Consider the following 24,372-nt stretch of genomic DNA (forward strand, 5'->3'; position numbering starts at 1 on the left):
ATGGAGAGTGCTTGGTATTTCTTTTTATCCTCCTTTCTTTCTGTGGGACTCTGCGGTACTGACTGTGCACTGCTCAAACCCTGCTCTGAGTGCAGAGTCTGTTTCCTCATGAGCTTTTCTTTTCGTGCCCTCCATCTCAGTTCTTTGCAGTCTTGGCAAGATTGGCCTGTGCTTAGCTCCATTAGTCACTTGTCGGAGAACTGAGGCACAGAGACTACAATTTAAATTTTAGATGCCACTTTGCTCTAAGTGCCCCTTCTGTGAAGTCCAGCTGGAGCAGGGCTCTGCTGCTGTAGTTGCATGTACTGTATTTCTGAGTGCTCTCAAACCAGAACTTGTGTCTTGCATTGGACCTCCAGAAAAATAAGGAATGCCCAGAGTGGTTTGCCATCTCTGAAGGTTTTGGTTTACATGAGACAGGCAGGGATAGACTCCAGTTCTCTACAGTGGCACAAGACCATTCTATGGTCCCCTGACTCATTCATTACATGCCTTCTAACTTCTGCAGTAAATGAGGCAAGGGTTTTTCAGATAGCAGTTTCCTACTGTCCAGAGCAGATCTGTCCTCTGCACTGAATGAGCCAGGTATATATGGAAGAAAATGGGCAAGTCCCACATGAGATGTTTCACTGCAGAGCTGCCTAGTTAGCTCCGCAGTAAAGTCTCAGCATCTACATGCGTGGCCACTCTAAAGTAATAAACATTGCTGTAGGTTAGTACTTGTAAACACGAGTACTATCTTATGGTGGCGTTTAGTGCGCGCACGTTATAGTGGTGTTTAGTGCATGTGTATACGCTGGAGGGGCTGGCTAGGGCATGATGTGGGAGCTGCCTGCTGGCCAGCCCTACACCAGAGCACCCTCATGCCCCAGCCAGCCCCTCTGCAGCACATGGAGCTGGGTTGGAGCAGCCCTGGGCTGGCAGGCTGATCCCCAGGCTCCCTGCCAGTTGGGGTGGTGTGGTCCTGGCTCAAACATACTACGATTCCAGGTGCATGTGTAAATGTGGTGCCCGGGAGAAATAAACTCCAATGTGAACTGCATCAGAGTTTATTCAGTTGCATTAATGGCATATGTAGATGTGCCCAGTGTGTAATTATGTAACTAAGGACTATATCTTAATGGATATGCCCAGGAGGCCTGAATTAAAATTACACAAACTGTTGCTGTTCCCTGCCTTTTTAATGATTGATTGTGCAACAGCTTAGTCTAGCTCTTGGTTTTGGCTAGAATACAAATATGTAGATTGCTTTAAAGCAGATTATAAATGAGCTGTGCCAGCTCTCCTCACCTTCTTGGTATCACTAGCAGTGTGAGCAGCTGCCATGAATTGAGAAGGCAGGAAGGGGTTGACTTGTGAGAGGCAGCCTAGGTGAGGCCAAGAATCTGTCCTGAGGTAGCAGAAGCCACAGGGAACATGAGGGGTGGGGAGGAAGTGGCATCTTAACATCTGTTTTCTTTGAGCTGAAGGAGTCAAGGTGGTATGGGTGCCAAGCAGACTGGAACAGAGAAGTATGCTGAGATGTGATCTGTTGGTTGCAGTATTACCATGGACCTCAAGAAACCTGGGTTGCCTCTGTCTGACATCAAGTGACCTGAGGGAAGTTACTTAGTCTCGCTGTGCCTATGTTCCTTGCCTGTAAAATGGCAGTAATAGCTGTGCCAAGCCTCCAGACAGCTGGCATGTATCAGGGCATCAAAGGATGTGGGGGATTGGTGATAGAAATGGGAGGTTCAGGGAAGTCTAGAAGGAAAGATCTAGGGTCTGCCTTATCCTAGTGAACTGGAATTGAGAGCAAGATATCAAGGGGGTACTGGAGGGGAGTGGACCAGGAGGGAAGGAACTGATTTGAGAGTCCTTGGACCTGTCTCAGTGGTGGAGGCCATGGCCAGCTCATATTGTATACAAACTTAGCTTTGGAGCCAGGAACGTTGCTATGACTTGTGCTGCTTGTTTCTAACTGATGTAAGGGGGGAATCATGCAGCTTTTGAAATGCAGTGTTTATGCAACAGAATTGTTGTTTGTCCTTAAGGCATTGCTGGACTGCTTCCTTTGTCCGAGAGCAATTGCATTCCTGGAGTTTTAGTGTTTTTAGCTCTTAAGACCACTTCTGTTGCATTTATTAATTTAGTGATAACAGAAGCCTCAGGTGAGGCTGTTTGCATTGCTTTTGTAGTTAACAGCTGGATGTCGGACGTACCCAAAATGGCTAATGTGTTGAAATCCACAGTTGTTCAGTGCTCAGAAGCAGTAAACAGGATTCCTGTAATTTCAGTGCATTAACTACCTTCGAGACTGCTGGCTCTCATAGTCAGTCAAAAGCTATGCATGCTTCCACTCTGTGCGTGACCTTGGTGAAAGCCTTATGTACTGTTTTATAATTATAATCAGGTTTAAGGCCTTCCAGTAACTGACTATAATTTAATCAAGTTATTTGGCCTTTTAGGCTTCTTACTGAATCTATTAGCAATTTGAGTGTGACCAAGTAGAGGGCTGTGTACTTGGATTTGGCATATGCAGTCCTCCTCATTAATCTATGGCAGAAAATTAAAAGTTCAGAACATTTACTGATACAACTTGTATTACAAACTTGTAAGTGCTAGTGGGTAACTTGGTTTTTCTGCTTACAATATACTTAAGTGGTTTTGGGATAGATTACTTGCTTGTCTTCTGCTGTGGAGATGGGAACATAGGGTATCAGAAGTGCAGTGAGTGACTTCTCAGGTAACTTGGTGAGACAGTTGACAGTATGACCCAGTTTTCATTCTCAGGCCCGAGGTCAATTAGGCAGATGTGTAACAAGCAGTTTCTTTGGCCTGGACTGCAGGCAGCAGCCCCCATTCCTGTCTCACCTCAGAACTGGTGCCCAGTTGCTGTCCAGGTTGCCCACCCTTAGTTATGCTACTGCTATTAGACTATGAACCCTTAAGCAACCTTTTCCCTTATGGGCAGATAGTCTCATAACTACCTACTGGAGGGTTTCCTACATCTTATTCTGAAGTGTCTGGTACTGGCTCTTTTTGCAGACAGGGGACTGGACTCGCTGAACTGTGAGTGTGACTGTCTGATGGCTCCTGTACTCCAAGCTGGGGAAACCACTTATGCCAAATGATAGTGATGATGATAGTTCTCCCACTCTAGTTCCAGCCGTGCTGGGCATGTCATGTTTTCCCTGTAAGTTGTTTTGTTGTTTGTAGAGTTGCACCCACACGTCGGTGCCATATCGTATTGGCTGCACGGCTGGGACAAGGTGGCTTTTTTTGGCCAGTGTAGCCAATTAACACACGAATAAATAAAATATGCCTTCTGGCTGGGGCCTCCTGGACTCTGAGTGCACGTGCACAGCTGCAGCCCACATGCGGCCAGGAGCACAGCTGGGCAGTGTGGAGAGCAGCACCCTGCAGGTAAGTCTGTGAAGAGAAAGGGATATGGGAGAGGGAAGGATCATGACGAGGGGCAGATCAAGCCCCCATGGTGAGGGAGGGGCTGGGGGTGCTGCCCAGCCAGGGTAGTGAGTGGGACAGAGCTATGGGTGACTTGTCCAGGGGGTGTGGGAAGGGGGAGGAGGGGTGGCTCCCTACCACTGTGTATCCCCGGGAGAGGCATGGGGCAAGGGTGGAGGCATGCTGCCCACTGTTGGCTTGGGGCTTTTTGCCCTGTTGCCTTTGCCCCAGGAGCTGCGTGCTGGCCATGCATCTCCTGCCTGTCTAGCAGGAGTGGTGGTGGTGAGTTTTGCCTCCCACAGCACATGGCTCCCAGGGCAAAGGCAGCAGGGCAGAAAGGCCAGAAACCTTAGCGGGCAGCCCACCTCTGCCCTCGCCCCTCTCCTAAAAGTGGCCCCACACTTAATGGTGGTGGTGGCAGCACTTGAACTAAAGCTCATTTGACAAGCTTTAGTTCAAGCACCCCTGCCACCATTTTTAAGAGCAGGAATGCTGATGCCCTGGATGAGCCGCCGTCCATAGCTCTGTCCTGCTCCACACCCCAGCCCTGGGGTCCCATTCACTGCCCTGACCCACTCCCTCCTTCACCATGAGGGCCTTGATCTGCCCCATCCCCTCCACAGACTTATCTGCAGGGAGCTGCTCTCTACTTTGCCTAGCTGCATTCCTGTAAAGCGGTTATTGAATTGGTATTGGCCGATATGCCTGGTGAATAATCGGCTATCGGTTTCAGCCAAGAAAATCTTTATGGGTGCGCCCCTAGTTCTGTGCGAGGGGAAGGATGATCCAAGAAAAACAGCCCTGCCGGGCCCATCAGCTTCCACCCAGTGCATGGAGCTCTGGCTGCAGCCCCCAGGCACCTTCCACCTAGATGCCTTCTGAGACATCCAAAAGCTGGAGATGAAGCTCCACGCACTGGGCAGAAGCCATGTGGCTGAAGCTTCCCACACCCACCACCAAGAGCAGCAGGCACAGCAGCAGTGGCTGGAGGTGAAGGGGGGCAAAACAAGACCGCCTCCCAGCCCTGGCCAGCCTACAGCTGGTTGTGCGCCTGCAGCCCTGGGTGCTGCACAAGACTGGGCACGGTGCTGGCTACCAGGCTTGGGGCCCGCTGGTGCTTCCAAGCTGGCCCAGGAGGCCTGCTCCTCAACCAGCCCCTGCCCTTGCTGCCGGGCCAGGTTGTCATGAAGCCCCAGCAGGCTGGGAAGGGCCCTGCCCCGACAGGCCGAGTAATGCCAACTGTCTCAACCATTGTGAGACTCAGGATTTCAAAGTCAACATAACTCCAACTCCCAATCTCCCAATCCAACCCTCAGATCTCTGGATTTTCCCAGATGGTAAGTAGAGGGAAAGGGGCGTGTGTGGGGGGAGACTGAGGCCCCCACGGTGAGGGAGGGAGTGGGGCAGGGGTGAATGGGGACCCGGGGCTGGGGTGGGTCATCCAGAGGCACAAAGGGGGTGTGGCTGCCCACAGAGCAGTGTACATGTACAGGGGCAGACATGGGGGCACATGCCCCCTGTGGGGCGGAGGGGGTGGCTTGCTGCAAGCTGGGGCTATGTGCCCTGCTGCCTTGCCCAAAGAGCTCGGCTGTGTGACCCTGGTGTGCTTCCTGCCGCTGGGCAGGCAGGGGATGTGCCGCATGGCCAGTGCACCCCATGTCCTCTGCCCGCTCAGTGGGCAGCAATGGCATCACTCCTGCCCCACTCCCTCCCTTGCCAGCCTCAGTCTTCCCGCCCCCCCCCTTTCCTTCCGCTTACCAGCTGGGTGATGTCTGTGCATCTGTCAGTGTCTCTGTGCGTCTGTGTTTGTCAGTCTGCCCCCACTCCCAAGCCACAGCCCCCCGCCTGCCCAGCCCTGCTGCTGCCTCTCTCCTGACCCACAGTACCCCACATCCTGCCAGGGTGTGCAGGGACCCTCCCTTCCAGGGCTCCAACCCCACTGCCCACACACCCACAGCCCACAAAACCTTCACAAATAACACCCTAATCCACTTCAGATATAACATTTCATGATTTACACGCCAATCTATTTATTTAACAAAAAAAAAAAAAAAAAAAGTTTGTCTCATGCATTTTGGCATGGTTGGGTTGGCAATATTGCAGGCCAGCCCCACGGGGCCCTTCCCAGCTGGCTTGGGCATGGGGAGCTGGGAGCAATCTGGCCACACAGCCCCAGCCCAGGCTGCCCCTCTACCTCCACCCTCGGCAACACACCCAGACCGGCTGGGCTCAGCCCGAGCCCTGGGTAGCTAGCAGGGCCATGTCGGCGGCTCTGGCCAGGCCTCCCACCATCTGAGCAGGAGGGAAAGATGGGCAGAGCCTGACTGGGGTCCTGTGCTTTCCCAGAGACTGGGAAGTTTAATTCCCACCCCCTGCTCCCCTTTGCCTGAGGTGCTGCCCTGCCTGGTGTCTGGCCTTGGGGACAAGGCTGTCAAGGGCTGCTTTTCCTTTACCCCTCCAGACACAGTCTGGCTGGGGTCCCTACAGGCCAGGGTGGGGGGTTTAAACCCCTTCAAGATCTTTCTTAGCCCCTGCGGGGGCCTGGCCACAGCCCCCAGCTCAACTTCCTTCCAGCCTTGCAGCTGCTGCAAAGGAAAGGGAGGGTGCTCTAGCGCCCCCCGGCTTCTAGCCTGAGCCGCAGTAGGCATGTGCCTGCATTTCCAGAATGAAATGTCCATGTCTGTGCACTTGCAAATCTGTTCAACCTAGGCAGGTTAGACTAACCTGCAAAGATTGGATCAGTTTAGGCTTCGGCTTTTTGAGCGTTTGTTCCTGGCCTGAGAGGGTTTGGATACTGAAGTGAAGAGGGCTTGACAGAAGTCTTAGACCTGGCCTATACTACAGGGTTTTGCTGACAGGACTGAAAGTTGCTCTCTGGTGGCTGAAGCCTTCTTTGCTGACAGAGCAGCAGCCCCTCTCCACCAGCTGGCAGATGGTGCATGTGGATACCTGCATGGTATCTACCTCCCTGGTAGCGCCTGCTGTCTGCCAGCAGAGCTTCTCCTAGCTAGAGTCCCCAGTACAATATAAGACAAAAGGCCTGGAGAGATGGATGGCACCTGCTGTCAGCAGTGCTCTGCATACTCTCAGAGAGGCTTTGCCCTTGGTGGGGGGTGGACCTGTGTTTCCCAGTAGGCTTTGTGGGGCAAGAGGAGTAAGGCTCCATTCACTTTGGGAAAAATGGCTTAGCAAGTTGATACAGCTGATCTCCACCTAGTTACAACTTTGCTGTGTAATTTGAAGGTTTGTAAGGTTGAGGCTCCCAAATGTACCTGACAGGTTATCCTTTTATTATGTGAACTCACTTTGAAAAGCTTAGTTAAACAATTGAATGACACTTTTAAGTGCCTCAGATGTGCGCGCCCTCCATGGTGGGGATATTGTTGTTCCTCTATAAACACAGATCTTTCTTGCATGAAACTTGAAACCAAGGATTGCTTTAATTTTGCAATAGTAATAACTATGCATCTAACAGTGGCATCCTGGCTAAATGCCAGCTTCACTGTTTATATATTGTCCATCTAAAGTGGCCCCTGCAGTTCTAGCTGGAGGAGAAACTTTTTGCTTCACCTTCTGTGTAGTGCTGGTGCGTGCTCCTGAAACGACTGCTGTGTTCTACCCCAGATGCAACTGCACTTCAGATGGGGATGAATCATCTGTTATGTCTGTCTCTGCAGGCCAAGGTTTTTCAGATTTGCAGCCCTGAATTTAGGCAGCTCAATAGCTGGCTTGATTTTTCCCAAAGCTGAGAGCTGCTGCAGCTCCTGTTGAAATCTGAGCAGAGCTGCGCGTAGGCAGTTCCTCTAAGAAGCAGGCTGCCCTTTACTTAAGGTATCCAGAATTGGGAATGTTTGCTAGGTTTGTAGGATGGTTTGAGACCCTTTTTGGAATGGAAAGTACTGTGTGCTAGATCAGGGGTTGGCAATGTTTTGGGGTGGAGAGCTGCTTAAATGAAGGTTAGCTCTGAGCATGGACCACTTCCAACACCACTGCCACCACTTCTTTCCACCATCTGGGGAAAGCCTGCTAGCTCCACAGGCCAGATACAATAGCTCATGGGACAGAGGTAAGCAACCTGTGTGCTAGAGGATTCTTTTGTAACCCCTGCCCTTTGTTCTCATGTATTTTATTTGGTATGCATCCTACTGGTCTTCCATATTAATTAGGTTGAGGCCATTTTGAAGCATGAAGCAACCAACCTCTTTGGCTGCGTAGTTCACAGAAAATTTTACCAGTGTTTTCTGCTTTCTAGATACCCTGAGCCATACCCACTCCATGGCTGGCCAAGTAGTCCTGATGTGGTTGGTCATGCTTCTGCCTTCCTTCCCAGTTCCATGTGGCATCCAACATTTATTTCCTGCCTGTTGCTGCAGGTGCCAGGTTTTTTTTCTATTTTCTTTTCCTTTTTGCCTTTTTTTAGAAGCACCGTGTGTTGGCTGCAGCCTGTATGGGAGACCTTGATTGTGGTGTGCTAATGCTCCTGCTGGAATTGAAGCCCAGAGGTCCCTGGCTAGAGGGTTTTGCCTTCCTCAGCAGCAGGGAGCAGGGTCCATTTCCTTGGATCTCGAGTATATTTTAACAAATTACTGTCCTTGTAGTGGCAGGGCACTGACAGTAACCTTGTCCCCCTGTTTTACCTGTAGTAGGTTAGGTTGCTGTTTATGTTTTTGGAACAAGCTGGATGGACACTTGTCTAGGATGGCTTAGATAGGATTGAGTCTGTCTTGAGCATGGGGCAGGACTAGTGACCTCCTAAGATCCCTTCCAGCCCTACTTTTCTGTGATTGTAGGAGTTGTGTGTGATGCCTGGAAAGTACTAGTTGTGCGGTGTGCTTGTATGGGAGGGCTCTGCAGAGGTGACTTGACTGGAGTGGACTTGTTCCAAAAACAATACAGCATGTTTCTTATCCTTTAATCACAGTGTTGACAGATTTATTATTGGCTTGGGGAAAATTGTTTTTCTCTGAAGCTTTTGATCGTAGGAAGAAACTTGGGGCGCTTCTACACATGATTGGGGGGGCATTATAAATACATATTTATTAAAATAAATAAATTAAATTTGTCTGAAGTATCTCCTTCATTGTGCTGAAGTATTTTGTCCTGCTCTGCTTCTGCTCCTACCAGATTTTAATTTTTTTTGCCTTAAAGTGTTAAAATTTCTGTTGTTCAAGGGATCACTGCTCATCAGCTCAGCAGAGGTCTGTTTTTGCACCCACCTTGTGTTACTAAGACATAACTGAAGTTGTTGTTTGCGCATGGCTTAGCATCTGTGAAGCTGAGACTTGTGGTCTAGCTAGCAAACAGTTTGGCTTACGTGCAGCCGAACAATAACTAGAGCAGGGGTTCTCAATCTTTTTTGCACCAGGATCCATTTGTAAACATCAATGGCCAGTCCCGACCCAGTGCCCTTCACTCCTGACCTGCTACCCCTTGCCCCCAGGCCCTAGCCCCCCAGTGTGTGGGGCAGGGGTGGGTATGTGGGGCAGGGGGGGCCCCAAGCAGCCCCTTGCAGGCTGGCACTATGCCAGCCTGCAAGGGAAAAGTCACAGTTTCCCACATTTTTTTTCTCCTTTAAAGGAAAATCAATTTTTTAATTTTGTTCGTGACCCTTTCGTATATTCTTGTGACCCACTTTTGAGTCATGACCCACGGGTTGAGAAACACTGAACTAGAGCAGCTGGCTGCTTCAACCCCTTTGCTTCAAACCACCCTGCAGGCAGAGAGCATGTTTTCTAGTGATGTAGCTTCCAGTCCTGGGTATGCCTGTAAACTGCATCTGACTGGGGGGCTTGGCGGCAATGTGGTGGGGCCCCCCAGTCAGATGCAGTGGGGTAGCTCCTATAAAATACCACAATGTTGCAACCCCCAGGGTAAATGTGTATAGGGCACCTCACAACCTTAGTCCCCTCTGCCTTGCAGGCACTCTTTGTTTGGAGAAAGGCCAAGGGACATCACCCTGGCAGAAGCTATGACCATCAAGGTACTGAACGTCTGGACTCTGTCTGGCCTTTCGATTCTGTCTCAGTCGTCTAAAGGCGGGGTGGTAGATTTTGGGCAGCCTCCACCCTTCCGTGTTCTTGCCTAGGCATACATGTCAAAGGTTTTGGTGTGATGGTTACAGGACTCCATACAAGTGGTTTCATCAGGCACCCGACTAGACCTCTTATGCATCTACCATGATCCAGAAGATCGATGGTTGTCTACTTTAAAAACCCTCCAGTATTTTAGTATTCCAGTGTAATGAGCATGACCACACTCTGATCTGTCTGTCTGTTTTTTCATTGACTTTCCAGGAAGTAGGAGTTTGTAGCTCATGTGTTTGAGACTGAACCAGGTGAGGAGGCCTGGGCACCAGTCCCTGCTTGCATCTGTCCTGAGCTTCGGACCCATGGCAAGAAGCTGAGTGGAAGCCCAGCAGAAAATCCTAATTCTTGCTCAGCTCCTGGGGAGGGGGCTCTCCTATGATGGGTCATGGGTGCCTGTGTGCTTCTGAGGCCTTAGGTGTGATGGACAAACTCTGTAGGCTACATACTCTGAACTGTACTGTTCTGTCCTAGGAGCTGTGTGCAGTACATCTGAGCCAAGAGCTTCAGCCAGGCTTGGTTTCTGTGCAGTTTGAAGTGTGTCCTGCCAATTTTGAAGCCAAGCTGGAAGTCCTCTCTAGCACCCTGTTGGGGATCATGAGTTGCAACTCAGATGGCTATACAGAGGGGAGGGAGTGATTTTTACTTTTCTGCCATTTCTCCTGTCCTTCCCACTTTTTTTCATTTAGATGTTCATCATGGGCTCTCAGGTTGTCTTTGGTCCTTTCTCTGACATCTGCTAGGAAATGGAGCAGTAGACAGTGGAAGATCAGCACCTCTGCTCAGAAGGGTAATACAGCAGTTCATGTGGGCAGCAAGTGTTTGAGATGGCAAAGCAGTGTGTCTTTTGGAAATGTGCTCTGTTTATATTGGGAGGAATCCAGTGGCTTGCCTATTGAAGATACACCCACTTGAATCCTAGCTGAATGTGCTGAGTGTATATGGAAAATACCCAGGCAACAGTGTCCCTAGCACTCCCAGGTGTTTTCATTTGGTTTCTCCTTCTACAAAAGCCCCAGAGCTGCCCAGGTGGAGTGATAGAAGAGAGAATTTGGGTTTGAGCCTCCAGCAGTGAAAGGGAAGCTGACCAGCAGGAATCCACAGGCTGGAAGTTCTGGTTAGACATGTTGAGTGAGTGGGAGTGTGGGGGCTGTTACACAAGCATTTATCAAAAAGCTGATAATGGCTGGATGGACACCTGCTGAAGGGAAAGGGGATTCATTTTGGCAATGTGTGTGTGGAGAGGGTGATGCTGAGACAGCACGGCTGGCTCCAGGGAGACGGGGGTGGGTTTGCATTCTTGAGCTGTATAAGTGGTGGTACCAGTTTTAGGCACTTGCTGAATCCGTGGAGGCTGGGTCCAAGTGCTGTGACTCCTGAAATGGGTGTTCCTGTGTCTGATGCTTGGGGCCCTGCTCACTCCATGCAGCTGTCCCCCAAAGTCACAACATGAGTGACTGACTCCTGGGGCTAGCTGGTTGCTGAAGTGAATGGTGAGCCTTCCATACAAAGCTCGTGTGTCGAAAGAAGATTTGTATCACTGAGGGGGGTGTTAGTCTGAAGGTATGTGCTGGAGTCTCCTGTAGCCAGGGGCCACTAGACTTTCTAAAAATAGTAGATATTTTTTCCAGCATGAATTATAACCCCAGGTAGCTCTATTTTTGTAACTCACTGATGCCAGCAAATAAATGACTCCCTGGACTGGAAGTTGGTGGTTGTGTAGCGAGCAACAATAATGATCAGATCTCATTCATATGGGCAAACTGAGGATGATCCCAACCTGCAGTACGTATGTACTAGGTGTTTAAAAGGACCTTTTCTCCCAAGCTACAGAAAATGTGTTGGCATTGTCAGGGAAGAAAAAGGTTAGAAGAATATAGATGAAAATGGGGAATTCTTTTGAGAGATTTTTTTTTTTTTAGTGGCCAAAAAGCCAGTTGTAAAATCAAGAAAGAGAACAACTTTGACTACAAGCCATCTTTGTTCAGCAGTGAAGTGGATGCAGCAATTAGAAATAAAAAGCTACATGTAAGAAATGGGGAACTATAAATTATGTTAAATGCAAAGTTATGCATTGTGTGAAACTGGTAAGGGAAGCCCAGGATGTCAGGGAAAACTCCACAGCTGGAAAGGACTAGTGGCCCTAAGGAGGATTTTAAGTATATGAGAAACTAAATAAATCCTAGGGGTGATCCTAGACTCTTACCTGGAGATGGTAAAACTATTATTGAAACAGGAAAGACAAAAATACTTCAAAAAAAAAAAAAAAGTTCTGTACTTGAGAAGAAGCAGGGTGACCTGACTATCACATGGGAATGCTGAAGCATTTTCCATTCCATTGGGAGCTGAAGAGGGGGTTAAACAACATCTGTTAGGGAAAAGCCTTTTAAATTGGCAGGCATCAAGGGATTATCTGTACTGCAGTTGCAACATGTCCTGGCCAGGGTGGCTTGATAAGTCCCTTCAAGAAGTCCATCTGTGAAGGCACTTTCAGCATCCCTTTAAAGCTGTTCTTGAGTCTTCCATCTCTGGCATGCTTAAGCAGTCACTGGGGACCTGCCTCAAGTGGCAGCACCAGCGTATTTCTAGGCTTAGAGTTTGCCTGCAGGCATAGGTGGGTGGGGGATGCTCAGGCCTGTCCTGGCTGGGATATGCTGCTGCTATGGACAGACTCCAAGAGTCCTAGAAGAGTTGGCCAAGGAGATCAATTACACACCAATCTGCATAATTGATTGGAAAGAGTCTTCTCTGTGAGGTGATCTGACATAAAAGTACCTCCACAGACAGAAACAGGGAGTGAAACTAGCTCCTTTGCTAGTAGAGAAAAGCCTCATGAGCCTCATAGTTCTTGTGGGCTGAAGGTAGAACAATTCAAATTAGAAGTAAGATACTGTTTTTAGCACTGAGGGATGCTTAACCACAGGAATGTGACCAGGGGAAGTGGCTGACAGCACTAATATTGAGTGACACCCTTAAAAGGATCTTGTAGCACTCCAGGGCACCACAGCATGCTGGCTGAGAATCACTGCGTTAGAGTGAGTTGGGACTTCCTTGGGGTTTTGCCCGTGCCACCCATTTGTAACTTACAGCATGGGTGGTTGGTCCTTGTAGATCAGCGGGGGCCAGCCTTTTTGGCAGGTGTGCCACAAATTAGCCGTGCAAATTAGTGCTGCTCTGATCTTCTTTTCCTGTCCAGTTTTGTGCTCTGCTTTCCACTTCCTGCCTTGTGTACCCTGCCTGATCTGCTGCTTTGCTTTCTGCTCCCTGCCTTATCTGCCCCTGTGCTGCCTCCCCACCTATCCACTCCAGTCTGTTGGATGCCATGCTACTTGTGGCACGTGTTCCACAGGTTGACCACCTCGATGGAGAGCATAAGTCTACTTCTGCTACTACAGCTATGGATGTTGCTCTTGCAGGAATGATTCAGGCCTGTGCTGTGGTTGTGAGAACACTGAGTTGTGCGTTGAATCTCTGGCTCTGTGATGAGGCCACAACAGGTGTCAGCACAGAATGAACTCGGCTTTGTTGCCATTAAAGCCACTGGTCTCTGTCAGTGGACCTGAAGGAGTAGTTTCATCAGCTGGCTGAGGTCCCATGTGCAGGAGAAGGAAGAGGATTTGCTGCACTTGAGCCAGGTGTCTGGGTGTGCTTATAAGGAATTCCAGACGGGATGAGGAGAGCCTCCAGCCCAGGGATGGGCAAATATTTTGGCTGAAGAACCACTTAAGGAGTTTTGGTGAGCTTTTGGGGAGAAGGCAGGGAGATGCCAATTTATTCTATCTGACTTCAGGCCCATCTCCCCTGCACCTACCATGGGGGTGCTGGATGGAGCAGACAGGCAGGGTCTCAATGGAGACCAGCCCGGGACCCCCGCGAGCAGGGAGTGCTTGGCTGGGTGGGTGGGGAGTGGTATCCGGGAGTGGGATAGGTAGGTGGGGCGGCAACTGGGGCTGGGCTCTTGGAGCAGTGACAGCATGGGTTCAGGGCCCAGGGCAGAGCCCCAATCTGCTCCCTCCTTATCCCTGTAATGGGCACTGGTTTTGCAGGGAACTGGTACCCATGACAGGGATGTGCAGGGAGCAGATCGCAGCTCTGCCCTGGGCCTGCGCTGTCACTGCCCCGCAATCCCAGCCCCGGCCCCTGCCTGCCTGTCCTGCTTCCAGATGCTGCTCCCTGCCCACCTGCTCCCCCATCTGATCTACCCAGCCAAGTGCACCCTGCCAGCAGCAGTCCTGGGTTGGTCTCCAAATAGGCCTTGCCCATCCACTTTGTCTGGCACCCTTGGTGGTGAATGAGGGTGGACAGTCTTGGGGTGCCTGGGCAGTGGGGCTGGGGCCCAGGGGTGGGGGCAGGACTGCCAGGAAGAAGAATCTGGCTGCTGGTGCCACCCCTACTGCATGGCTTCACGGACTACAGCTCCCAGTGTGCCTGAGAGCTGTGTGCAAGGATAGGATGGGCTGTGCCAGGCAGCATTTCCTCACCCATGGGCAACAGGGCAAGTTGCATGTGCCATGGTGTGGGCTGCTCTCTGTGCCTGTGCTGGTTGGGGCTGAGGGACCCGCCATGAATCAAATCTGACCCAGGGGTCATATTTTGCCCACCCCTGCTCCAGCCTGTTCCCCCTCCTTCTCTGAGTTTATGCCATTATCGCTGTGCTCGGGAAGTGCTGTGAAGAGCAAAGCATACACGTTTCCAGTAGCAGGTCTAGAGCACCTGTTATGTTTTTGGAGAGCTCTGCCCTTGGGTGACGGTGCCTGAGGGAGCATTTTCATCAAAACAGGGAATAAAAACCTATCGCTCAGTTTGTTCTTCCTCCCAGGCAAGTATATACACCTCTAGTGTACAGAATGGGGGCCTATTGAAGGCTAAGGTGAGAAATTTATTGGGAGGCTCTTGCTTAAATAATTGGCAGCTTGGCACTGTTCTGCAACAAGACCTAGGTTGTTACTAGCACTGTGGGAGCAAGGGCTGCAATTAATATACAGACTATAAAATCAGGCTCTTTTCCTGAGAGACATCTCCTGTAATCCTGCATGCGCCTCTTCTGCAGCAGAATGCTTCCTCCAATGAGTCATTGAAAAGTTGTTAGTAAATTTATTTTCCAGGCATTTGATAGGTCTAATGTGATTATCCCTCAGCTTGCCCCCCCTCTCCCCCCAGTTTTGCACAATGCCAGCAGATTATCCTTTCCCTAATGCCTCCCATATGGCAGACTTGTGCATTCAGATGGAAAAAACATATTGCACTTTGTAACAGGGAGCCAGAGGCTCTTCTTTACTTTAAGGGAAGAACTTCAGCAGATAAGGCCCACAGGCAGGAGCCAGCAGCTGGACTTGGTCTAGCTGCCAAAGAATAGACAGCTAGGGAGCTGAAGGGCTATGAATAACTATTTTGGTAGCTGGTTGTCGAGCAATAGGGCAATAGGACAGGGCTCCAGGTAGGAACAAGGGAAACAACTCTAGCTGAGCCAGGAAAACAGTAGCAAGCTGGTCAGTAGGCCTAGCAAGCACATGTGCTGCCTGGCAGGGGAACACCTGGCTCCTGGGAGGAGCAGCTCAGGGAATGTAAGCTTGGAGCCATCAGGCAGAGGGGCCAGTGCTGCCCTGAGCTCTGCTAAGGGAAGAGCTCCTGCCAGGGGTGAAAGCTGCAGGCCTGGAGGTGCCCCACAACCCAGGAGACAGTCAGTGAGGAGAGGGGGCTTCTGCAGCTGTCTGATGATGGCCCAGAGGGGCTTGGGGAGTTTTTCATTTGAAGCAGGCTGTTGGCAGCTTGGTTTCAATTCATCCTGGAGGACCAGGCTGTGGACTGGATACCATATAACAGGGTGCCTGGGGCACTCTGAATTTCAAACTCTGCAGGGAGGGGGGAGCCATGCCAGGGCTAAGAGGGCTGAGACCTGGGCACAAGTGGAGTGGTCTGGGTGAGGGCCAAGGCTTGGGTATAAGTGGAGAGAGGTAAGCTAAGGCCAGGGGGGCAAAGGCCTGACCAGAGCCAGAGGGAGACGGGCTAAGGCTGAGGCCCGAGGGCCTGACCAGAGCCAGAAGAAGGTAGAGGCAGGCTGAGACTCAGGAGGTGGGCCAGAGCAAGTGAGCCTAAGCTAGACGTCTATAGCCAGAGCAACCAGTGGGCTTAAGGCCAAGAGGGGTGAAGCTTATACAGGCTGGTGAAGAATGAGACCTGTGTGGCATAGGCATGGCTATGGGGGAAGCTGGAGGCCATAATGAATACCCCTAAAACGATTTAATGCCTAAGGGGCAAGACTGGTGCTAGCCAGGCATGAGAAGTGGTGGCAAAATTAACAGAGGCTCACTTCAGGGCCCTGGGGAGCATCCTTGAGGACTATAATATCCATCAAGGCATGGCAGGCAACACACAGACGAGGAAGGGTACCCCGGGGAGCTGAGGTGAGGCAGGAGTAGTTTGGCCCCAGGGGACATTCCAGCTCCTCGGGGGCCAGGACCCGCTATACGCTTCCCCGGCACCTTTTGATGGGAGTTTCCAAAACACTCTGCGGCTTTATAATTAAATCTCCCAGCACCCTCTTGCTGGTAGGTGTGTCGGTTTTCTGTGGAAAAGGGCAAGGAAACTAGGCAAAGAATGTGGCCTCTCTGCTCCAAGTTTACCACGATAGTAGGGGTGGACCCAGGACTGGAAGTGGGGAGTCCTGCTAACTAGTCTGCTGTAAGCATTAGGTGATGCTGCCAAGGAGAAAGAAGCTCCAGGTTCAGATCTCCCTACTGCTGCAACTGGTGGCTCTGAGCGCACCATGTCTGGGCAGGGGAGGAGACCTGTCAGCTGAATAAGCAAGTCACTTCCAGCCCAGAGAAGCTGGCACTGAAGTGTGACTTCCTGCTGACTGTGCCCCTCTGAGCTTGCCTTCGTACTGAAGGAGAGGGTTGGCCAGTTCTGGCTGGTTTTTCTGTTCCTCGCTTTGTACCTCAATGTGCTCTTCCTCTTTTCATTTCTGTATCTGGCCGAAACCTGGAGCTGAATCACTAAGTGAAAATGGCTGCTTTTAGTAGGTAGGAAGAGCCATAAAGGCGTTCTCAGGCCCCAGCATGGAGATACATTTGAGCCAGTAATGCAAATCCTTATTCATGTCGGCATCAACTCAGAAAGGTGCTTAAGCTGAAAATGTTAACCTGCTGCTTAAATTCAACTGACTTAAGCATGCATTTAAGTGCTTGGTTGGAATCCAGCCCATAAATCAATAGATAGATTGCATAGATTAATGACATAAGGACAATTATGCAAGTAAGCACTTCCTTTTTTTTCGGTAAGCTACCCCTTGTTTTTCCTGACATTTAAGACTAGCAGGAATGCACAACTTACTCTAGGTGTAGGCAGCCTCTTCTGGCTGAAGGCAGGGAATGACTCTTCCCAAGCTGGAGTCGGGCAGGCTGGCACTCACATCCGTGGAGGCAAGGGGAGAGAGAGTGCCTGCCGCTGAACTTCATGTCCGTGTGCCTAAACTGGATTTGGAATAACCCCAAACACATGGCAGCACAAAGGGATGTGAGATCTTTGAGCCACAGCTCCACAGTTGAAGTATCTCCCTTTTGAGAAAACTTTTAAATAAGTCTGAAATGTTTGTGCTGCCATGTGTTTAGGATTATTCCAGAGCAGTTTGGGCCTCAAGCACTACTGTTGCAGTTTGTTTTGGGCACTTTCATTTCACGATCTCTTCCAGATTCAGGTCTTGTATTGCTTATGGCTCGAGGAATTGTGTATCAATAGTTTAATGTAAGGATGACAAAAAGATGAGGGGAGGAAACTAGAGATCCATATTTTGCTGCTTTCAGGCTTGCTAGTAACTTCCCTCTGGTTTTTGTAGCTGTTCGTACTCCAGGCTTGACTACATAACAGGGCTGACATCTTTTCTAGAGCAACGTACATGTGCAGGTAACATCTGTTTGCTGCCTAATCTGAGAGACCCAGGGCTTCCTCTCTCTCGATCATTGTCTGTGGCAGGGGTGGCCAGCCTGCAGCATGGGTTCCACAAGTGGCACGGGGAACCTCTGCGTATGGGCACATGGCAGATAAGGCAGGCAGCAAAAAGCAGAGCAGCAGATTGGGAAGGAGGTGGGAGTGGCACTCATGGAGGGCTTGGGGCTAATCTGTGGCACACCTGCCAAAAATGTTGGCCCCACTAAGTCTATAATACCTCTTGAGAGCAGGGCCAGTCGTTCTGCTGTATTCCTTCCATTGACAGATGGGAGAGAGGCAGAGTGACTTGCCTGAGGTCCTACACAGGTTAATTAGGCAGAGCCAGGGATAGGACCCAGGTTTCTTGACTTCCTGTCTGGTCCCCCAGCTGCCAGACCACACTTGCTCCTAGTAGGGGGCAAAAACCTGCCCCATTTGAGCATGGCTGGGGGTCACCAGTACTGGGTCCTGTGTCTGAGAGAGATGCTGTGGTAGATAGCATGGTGTGGCTGAGGCTCGGCACAGAGGAGCAGAACACCAGGATTCTGCTTTCTGGGCAGACGTGCCCTGTGCCATCTCGCACTGCTGTAGTGGCGCTATGATAGATCCCTGGGTGTGGGAGCCGAGAAAGAGCCGCTGCTGGAAACCAGTTTGCTTGGCATCCTCATCTTGTAGCTGATTTAGCCATTCATATTTTAGTTCCCTTACGTCTACTTCATGGCCTATTATATATTAACCACAGCCCTTCCCAGTTGTTCCAAGAGAAAGCTGGCTTCTTAGGGTGCCTTTCTGCTGAGCTCAGGGAACTGGCTGCCTGATCTAACCCAGCTCCTGCCTCTCTCATTGCATGGAAAGCCTGCAGTGCCAAGTATACCAGCAGGGGTAAAGGCTGAATTACATCCGACTCGGCCAACAGATGGCAGGAATTAGGTGCAAGACGGCAGCAAAATCCTTGCACCGGCATCAGCAGCTCAGACTGCAGTGCAGGCAAGCAAAGCCAGCCCAGACTGTGGGAGGAGCGTGGAGAAGACTGTGGGTGGCCACAAATTCTCTGCCTCTGCCCAAACCAGCCCACTCTGAGCTCACGTCTGTCAGGCTGCTAGGGTCATTCCTACCCAGTCCTCCCTGCTGCAGCTCTTGCTGCAATTTCTTCTTTGCTCCTCGCTGCCTATTTGTCCCTAGCTTGGGTTGATGGCCAAGTGGGGCCCTAGTGACTGGTTTTAGCTCATCAGCAGGGACGTCCCCAGTAAATGTTGAGTTCAGCTGGGAAACTGTTATAGTTGACCTTTTACTACACAGCCGCCAACTAGGCTCTCTCTTTCTGCCCACTTGCACCGGAGGAGGAGGGATCTTTATCGGGCTCAGGAGCCTGGCTGCAACACCACTGCGCAGTCTCTACTGCTCTCAGATGCTGACGAGTAAAGTAAGTGCTGCGCTGTCCGGGCGCTGGAGGCAGGCTGGTCTTTATCTGTGTGGAGCTGTTGGGTCTGCTGATCGAAGCTGGGAACAATTGGCCTGATGGCTGCATCTGCAGCAGGTAGCCACATAGCCTGAGATTCCTTTGGAGTCTCATGCAAAGCACGTGGAATAGAGACCTGAGGCAGCAGAGAGAGGAGATGACGACAGTAATGAGCAGAGAGGAATGTGCCCTTGGGGGGAGGGAGAGGGACAAGGGGAGAAGAATGAATCAATGACATAATGGGAGTGAAGGGTGACCCCGCACCCCTGTGACTGCTGGCAATGTTGGCTGTTCCTCCTGCAGTTCTTAGTCCTAGAGAAGTCGGGCTGGAAGGGAGTTCCTGAGGTCTAATCCACCATTTCTCAGTCTGTGGATCATGACCCACAGGTGGGTTGCAAGAAAATACGAAAGGGTCGTGAACAAACTTTTAGAAATGAATTGTTCTTTAAAAAAGAAAAACAGAAATAGTGGCGTTGCCCTTGCAGGCTGGCAGCTCCAGCCTGCAAGGGGCTGCTTGGGTCCCCTCTGTTCCTCCCTGCTCCACACATTACAGGGCTTGAGGGCAGGGGGCAGTGGGTTGGGAGTGAGGGGCACTGGGTCAGGACTGGCCATTGCTGTTTACAAAAGGGTCTTGGTACAAAAAAAGTTGAGAACCACTGATCTAGTGCAACCCCCCTGCCTGCGGCAGGATCACACCTATCCAAACCATCCCATACAACCACAATCTAAGTGCTACATAAGACAACCCTCAACCTTGATGCAACATAGATCTAACACCCTCATCTGTCACAAGTAAAGCTGAGGAACCACATCAGCCCATGTCCTGCTTCTATGAAATGTTGTCAAATACATGCCCAAGAGATCCTGGGCAGAGGGCCATGCCCCCCACTACAGAGGAAGACAAACCCCCCCACAGTCCATACCAGTCTGGCCAGGGGAAAAATTCCTTTCTGACCCCAAATACGGTGATCAATCTGAGGGGACCTCAGGCATTGAGTCTAGATCTCTGCTGTTACAGGCACCACATCCATGCTCCCATTTGTGAGTGTATCTACTTCTGGTTAAAGGTGAGTTAAGGGTTTTATGCCTCTATTGCTTCTACTGGGGGGCTGCTCCAGACCCTCCCTTGTCTGATGGTTAGTGGCCTTCTCATTTCCAGCTTAAATTGGGCATGGCTAAGTATATCTCCACTTATACTCATGCCAATGTTGCTCCCTAACTGCAGGAGCTCTGGTTTCCTTCCTGATGCATTTACCAAGAGTGTTTAGGCTTTACAAAGTGCTCCATTGCACCACGCAGCAAACTCGTGGCATTGTGCGTCCAGGAGACTTTCACCAGTCCCCACCAGTGGGTGAGCAGTACACGATCTCATTCAGAACCATTCTTTCATCTGATCTTGGCATCTGTTGAGTCTGGGTCATGGCCAGCAGCGAGGCTTTTCCTGTGCCCTTTCTCTTCCTGGCTGCCACTCTGCTGTGTCTGTGCATGTTTGTGTATCTTGCTCTGTATGTGCCTGTGCCTAAAAGCTCAATGATGATTATTTATCCCTCTGACTTCTCCGTGAGCAGCCTCCGGGACTCCCCCTGCCACTGGAACTTATTTCTTCTCAAATTTGGAGAGCTTTTCCTCCAGAGAACCTTGTGGGTCTGTTTTCTGTTAACCCTTCTGGTGCTAGTCCATGTGCTCTCCTTCCACAGCCAGCTCCAGCACAAACTCCTCTCTGCTTCAGCAGCTTCAACCAGCTCACCGCTGTTTTTCATTTAAATGAACCACTGAGAATACACTCCATCTGCACTGTCCACTGAGGTGCAGGCCACTAGGCCCTTCTACCTAGGGCTGGGACGAGCTTGCAGCCATCTTACTGGCCTCTGCTGTGCTATGAAGGAAGGGGTTAAGAGAGCTGGGAGAGGAGGGTGGATCCCACTATTCCACTCTCCAGCAGGAAAGGTTTCAAGTTGACTCAATGATTACATTACACAACCCAGAGCAAGAAAAGCTGGGAACATCTGGAGTGGCAAGAGCCACATGTCTGAGGCCTTGGGGCCTTCTCAGTGAGGAGCTTCTCTGTACATCTCCAAGCCCCCTCTGGGAACCTCAGAGGAAGGGTAGTTCAGTGCATCTGAGCCAGCACACCTGGCCTTCATGACTGGATCACTGCCAGGAGCGAGGAGGGAAGGCAGCCTAGTCTTGCTGGCCAGCAACACCACAAATCCTGGGGAGAGAAAGGCGACCTTAACCAGAGGCTGAAAGTGTGTTCACTGAGGAAGTACCACCTGCACACAACAGGCTCTGCCCCATCACAGGCTGCCTAAAACTACCCGGTCCTGCATCATACCAGCACCATTCATCTACCAACCAGTGCCTGATTTGGATGGATCCCAAGGGTGTGAACAGGATACAACAGTGCATCTGACCAGAGTCCTTCTCTGCCTGTCCTCTGCCCCCAAGTCAAATCCAAAACTTGTCGCTCATTATTTGTCGAGACTGTCAGCTGGGCCAGTCTGCTTCATTCCCTGGCTTCAGCATCTTGCAATGGGATGCTGCTGTAATCACAAGCTCTCATCTCTTCTATGTACACCTAGCACAGCAAATACTGCAGCCTCTCGGTCACCCACACAGCTGGCTCCCTGGGAAAGACCTTCCCAAAGGGAAACAAGCCTGACTTCTGCTGAGCCACTTTTGCAGCGCACAGATAGCAGCCCGGTTCAGCTGACTGCAGCTGCCTACCGCATGCTAATCTGCACGGCAGGTTTGTCAGTGGCCACGGGGAGGAAATACAAACAGGATGGTCGTAACGGAAGAAGGCACCCTCTGGTTTGTGGGTGGGGGCTGTTTCTGAATAAGAAACAATTGCAAGGAAAATATATGAGATAGGGAGGTCATCTCTCAAGTCCTGGGATTTATGCCACGCATAAGATTTAATGCTCTTGTAATTACCCCAGGAAGCACAGCATTGGAAGAATTCCTAGGCTGAAATCAATTAATGGGTAAATGCACAATGTCTTCTTATTCAATGTAGTGCTCCTTAACTCTAGAGATGCCAGTGGCTTTCCAGCCTTCCTATTTGTTTGCAAACATGCCTAAAACATAGGGTGGGGCTCTTCTTCCTGCTCAGCCCCATTCCTGCTGGGGCACAGAAGGACCATCAGAGCCTTGGAGCAGGCAGGGGAGGAGTCCTGCAGTGCAGGAGTGGAGCAGATGCATTGGCCAGAATTAGCTCAGAGGGGCGAGTACATCTCCCAAGCAGTCCCCTTGGACTACCTGCCCAGGCACTTTTTGGCCCCTTAGCAGTTTGGTTTTGGGAAGGCACAGAGATGGAACAAAGCCTCCTTAGCATCACCTGGACCTGACATGCAAGCTTTGTCAGACCTTATAGACCTAGGGGACAAAATTGCGCCCCCAGAGATCTTTAATCCACCTCTGAAATACAGCCATCTGCCATGAGACTATAGCAGCTCTTTAGTAGCAGCGTTCTGCAGAGCAGAAGAGAGCAGAGCAGCTGAGGAGAGGAAGCAAAACAGAAACCTCTGAAAAAATTGGAGGCGTTTAATTACTCACCCCAGAACAAGCTGCCAGGCAATCAGTGTTGTGGGCAAACTGATGTATGTGTGCTCAGTGTCTTTTTAAGTTGTGGTTTTCAGCGCTGCCTCAAAAGAGAGAGCACTGCTATTTGCAGCTTCCTGGTCTCTCTCAAGTCACTTGTTGTTGTACCATCCAAGTGCAGTCCAGCTGTCTAGGTCTTGAGGAAGTCTCCTTTTCAAAAACTGGTTGGCCTTAACTTTGCTGATCTTGTGAGCTCTGCACTGGCAGTGACATGGTTACACACATAGTGCCACAGCTACCTTTTCAGCTAAGGCCACCAGCAAGTTGTTTCCCCTGTGCACCAGAGAGAATAGAACTTGGTATATTTATCCACGTGACACCCTTTCCACCCAGTTTCTTCAAAGAACTGCTCCATTACTTGAGCCAGCAAAAGGAAAATTAATGTGCTTTAACTAGCAGAGGGCAGTGTTCACTGCCTTGTGCAGTCCCTTCTTGCTACGCCCAATGCATGACATTATTCATTCCATCCATGCAGGAAAAGCACACACCAACTGCAGAGGCTTCCTCAGCCTGACAAAGGGTTTTTAAATGCAAAAGCTTGCTAAATTTTTTCCCCCAACTAGTTAAGTTGGTCTAATAAAAGATATCAGAGTCACCCAAAGAACCTTGTTTGCCTATGACATTATTCCTCGCATTGGAGGGCAGCAGCAGCAGAGCTAAGGTGTCTTGCTGTGGCCCTAGAGGCAGTAGTTCAAGACTCACTCTAGACGGGTGTTGGAGGCCTTTCCTAACCCCTGTTCCCAGATGTGAATTGGCACTTGCTTGTTCGGGTTGGGGAGTTGAAAGTGCCTAGCTGTGACATTGGCCTATTGTGTGCCTGAACCACGTTAGCCATGCTGGTCCAATTCAGACAGTGGTATTAGAGTGAGTAGTCTCTGTTCAATGGCAGTGCCAAGGGCATTGATTGGGTCATTAATGACCAGTCCCATTTCATGCTGTCCCAATAAATCACTTGACCTTACTGCTGGAATGCTTGTTGGCATGTCAGAGGGGCACGCTGTGGGTAGTACAGGTATGAATCTCCACAATTGGCTAGTCTCTGCATAGGCATATAGGCCCTATAAGCTCATGTGTGGGCTGTGGAAGTGTCAGTGTAACTGGAGCTGCTGAGGATGTTTTTCTCATTGATTTTTATTGTTTTTTCTTGGAAACTTTCTATAGAAGCAGGTATGTATTTTGCCCATTTTTGGTTGAGTTTTTAACATTAATTTGTGTTTGCCTGAGCCACTGGTGTTTTGTGGGAGCGGTGGTTGGCTTTTTCATGCCCTAATTTGACTATGCCTCGACAACAGTGCTCTGTTGTCGCCTCTTTGGGTGAGCTCCAATACCATGGGGCAGGGGGATGGGCTCTGGCTGAGTTTTCATGCAGGTGTTATCTCTGTACTGATGTGATAGTTCTCCATGCTCTTCCTCTTACTCACGGGGTGTATTTTGACAGCTGATACCCATGCTGTACTTTGGAGGCAGATCTTGGCCTGACCTCCTCAGTCATCTGTGTACTCGCTGATGACTTTCCTATTTGCTGGAAGACTGTCATCTTTGTATAGAGGGTGTACAGAGAATTATTCTGGTGGGACAAAGTACCTCATTTTGTATGCCAGTTGTTACTCCACTGTGAGGCCTGGGAGCTCTGATGTGGGACTCTTCCTTCATTCAGGACCACAAGATCCAGCTTTTTCCATAACATTGTCTTGTGCTTTTCCTGTCCCCTGGGGCATTGCCTTAAACTCAGGGTGCTGACCCCAGCAGTGTGCATGCTGATTGTCTGTGTGCACCTGCAGAGCACTGCCAGGATCATGTGCTTGCTCATATAGGACGCTGGTATGAAGCTGTACCATGAAATTCTGTGTTAGCAGC

At 50.4% G+C, this 24,372-nt stretch overlaps 1 protein-coding gene across 9 annotated transcripts in view; it reads left to right on the forward strand.

Moving 5' to 3' along the window:
* Positions 1 to 24,372, forward strand: part of ST3GAL4 (ST3 beta-galactoside alpha-2,3-sialyltransferase 4) — a 185,585-nt gene that overhangs the window by 58,117 nt on the left and 103,096 nt on the right. The window contains exon 1 of one of the 9 annotated variants that reach the window (XM_019490134.2): positions 18,570 to 18,876. The exons of the other annotated variants lie outside the window; for them this stretch is intronic. The gene's annotated coding sequence lies outside the window, so the exon portion shown is untranslated. Of the gene's footprint in view, positions 1 to 18,569; positions 18,877 to 24,372 lie in introns of those variants that run through there. 9 annotated transcript variants of the gene reach the window in all.

This window comes from Alligator mississippiensis, chromosome 16 (genome assembly GCF_030867095.1).
Source record: "Alligator mississippiensis isolate rAllMis1 chromosome 16, rAllMis1, whole genome shotgun sequence".
NCBI lineage: Eukaryota > Metazoa > Chordata > Crocodylia > Alligatoridae > Alligator > Alligator mississippiensis.